The sequence below is a fragment of the Choloepus didactylus genome, chromosome 2, assembly GCF_015220235.1.
Source record: "Choloepus didactylus isolate mChoDid1 chromosome 2, mChoDid1.pri, whole genome shotgun sequence".
Taxonomy (NCBI): domain Eukaryota; kingdom Metazoa; phylum Chordata; class Mammalia; order Pilosa; family Megalonychidae; genus Choloepus; species Choloepus didactylus.
Window position 1 is genome coordinate 227,261,905 of NC_051308.1, and position 3,315 is coordinate 227,265,219.

Here is a 3,315-nt window from a genome sequence, read left to right on the forward strand (position 1 = left end):
GCAGGGTTTTGTGATGCTTGGAAGTGGGAAGTGAGGGACGAGGAGGGGGTAGGGCAGATGCCGAAGTTTCTATCTTGGGTGACTGGGTGGAAGCAGGTGAAATGATGCTGAAAATGTTAGAGAAGGAAGAGGAGGTAAAATAAGTGAGTTCTTCCCTGGATGTTGAGTTTCACATATGTGGGGGCTTCCAGGTGGAAATATTTGCTCAGGAGGCAGCTGAAGATGGGAGTCTGAAGTTTAGGAGAGAGCTGGGCTGAAGCTACAGAATCGGAAATCATTAGTATGTGGCTGATACTTTTGTGCATGAGCTCACCAGGGGATTGTGTCTTTCAAGGAATTTATCCACTTCATTTAAATTGCCAAATGTATGGCATAATTGTTCATAGTATTTCTCATTAGGACCTATAGTGATGCACCCCCCCCCCCCTTATTTCTGATTTGGTAATTTGTCACCTGGGGATTGTGAGGAAAGAAGAGGAGGAAAGGTAGGGGAACACCAGTGTTGATGGGACAGGGTAGAAGAGAAGCCCTTGAAAAAGGGAGGTGGGGAAGGAGCAGTTTATGCAACACCCATCTCCCCCCAAAACTGTAATCTGAAATAGGGTAGGGGACATTTCCTTTTTGTTCAACAGTATATCCTGGATGTTGGTCTTGGTGCCTAGCACATAGGCATATATGACAATTCAATCTCTACACACATATGACAATAATGCATTCAATAATGACTAGCACATATGTAGTGTTTGCCATGTGCCAGGCATCATTGCTCCAAGTAATTTAGAAATATTAACTCATTTGATCCTTGCAACTGAATACAGCAGGTGCTATTTTTTTTTTTTTTTTGGTGGGTGCTTTTTTTTTTTTTCCCACCCCTGTTTTTCTACTCATCTATCCATACACTGGACAAAGGGGAGTGTGATCCACATGGCTTTCCCAATCTCATTGTCACCCCCTCATAAGCTACATTTTTATACCATCGTCTTCAAGATTCAAGGGCTACTATTTTTAAAAAAATTATTGAGATATAATTCACATACCATAAAATTCACCATTTTAGAGTGTACCATTCAGTAGTTTTTTTTAACATATTCACAAGTTTGTGCAACCATCAACACAATAAATTTTAGAACATTTTTATTACCCCAGAAAGAAACCCTGTACCCATTAGCTATCATTCCCCATTCTCTCATCCTCAGCTCCTGGCAATAACTAATCTACTTTCTTTCTCTATGGATTTGCTTATTATAGGCATTTTGTATAAATAGAATCTTACAATATGTGGCCTTTTGTGCCTGGCTTCTTCCACTTAGCATAATGTTTTCAGGTTCATTCCATGTTGTAGCACATATCAGGACTTCAATCCTTTTAATGACTGACTAATATTGCATTATATGGCATACCACATTTAGTTTATGCATTCACCAGTTGATGGACATTTGGATTATTTCCACTTTTTGGCTTATGATTAATGCTACTATGAAGATTCATGTACAAAGTTTTGTGTGAACATATGTTTCCCATTCTCTTGGGTATATACCTAAGAGTGGAATTGCTGGGTCATATATATGTTAACTCTGTATTTAACTTTCTGAGGCACTGCCAAACAGTTTTCCACAGTGGCTGCACCATTTTACATTCCCATTAGCAGTGCATCCTTGCCTACACTTGTTATTGTCCTTTAAAAAAAAATTGTAGCTATTCTAGTGTGTGTAAAGTGGTATCACGTGGTGGTTTTGATTTGCATTTCCCTAGTGATTAATGATATTGAATATCTTTTCATCTGCTTGTTGGATGTCTATTCAAATCTTTTGCCCACTTAAAAATTTGGTCACTTATCTTTTTATTATTGAGTTGTAAGAGTACTTTATATAATTTGGATACTTCATCTTTATCATCTGTAGAATTTGCAAATATTTTCTCCCATTTGTGAGTTGTCTCTTTTCACATTCTTGATAGGTCCTTTTACATATAAAAGTTTTAAGTTGTGATGAAGTCCAATTTATCCATTATTTTAAAAATCACTTGTACTTCTGAAATCATATCTAAGAAATCATTTTCTAATCTAAGGTCATGAAGATTTACTCCTATGTTTAGGTCTTTGATCCATTTTGGAATTTTTTTTTTATGATCACAAAGAAGCCACAATGTTTTTATTGACAATTCAATCTCTACACACATACAGTATTGTGCAAACCATAAGTGGATCAACAATTGTCTTAATGTTACAAACTCATGAGCATTTACAGAAAGCCGCTATTCCAGGTTTGGTGCATTCTGTGCCAGGTACTTTAGTGAATATGACAAATAAAGGAACTTGGGTGCTACTTCAATTTGGGAGAATAAGCTTTCAAAAAAAAAAGCATATTTGTCACCTCACAGAATATGTCAAACCCAGGAAAATTGATAACTAAATGACAAAATGAACACTTTTAAAGAAAATTTGATGATAAAAACATTAGGCTAAAATGTTAGGTTTAAAATTTTAGCAATTGGATTTAAGATCCAGAAAGTAAAAGCACCTTGGGAATTTTAAGAAAAGACCCCCAAGTTCTGCTTCATGATAATACTACATTGTAAAAGAAGAATTCTGGGTTGCCACAATCTCTACCCTGCTAGTGTAAACCATTGTTTCATGGTTTCATGAAAGAAACAAGATGGCAATTCACATAAATGGGTTTTAAAATAATACTCTTCCCATTCAAAATAAAATTAAAACTTAGATGCTCTCCATCAAATTACTGAAAACATTTTACCAAAATGTCGACCAGACAGAGAAGCCAGATCGCCATTTAACTTCCCTGACTGCCTAAGAGCCTGCGGAACGTGTCACTGACAATGGAGCGACACCTGAGTGGGGTCCTGGCCCTGCCCTAACTTGCCGTGTACGGTTGGACAAGCTCTTAACTTCCCTGGGGTTCGGCTCACTCAGCCACAGAATGGAGAAGGGTGTGGGCAAGGTGGCTTTTAAGAGACCTTCCAACTAAAAGAATCTAAGTCAGCTTCAGACCCCATTTGGAGCAGACATTTAAGGTGGTAAAAGAAATGGATTAAGAAACAGATGGTGGAGTATTTTCTACCTTTTGTACCATTATTCAGTTCCAAATATTGAAAGTTTCAGATGCTGGAAATTTTTATCTAACGGCTGTTACTGTTAAAGGGCAGGCAAGTGAGGCATTTGGTAATGACATTTTAAATTAAAATGTAAAAAGGCCATGCCCAATTTGGGTAGAAAAGCAAAGCACTACATTACTACAAGCAGTCAGGATTTCTTGCCTCTGAATTTCAAGAGGCATCAAACTGGGTGGGAAAATGCCA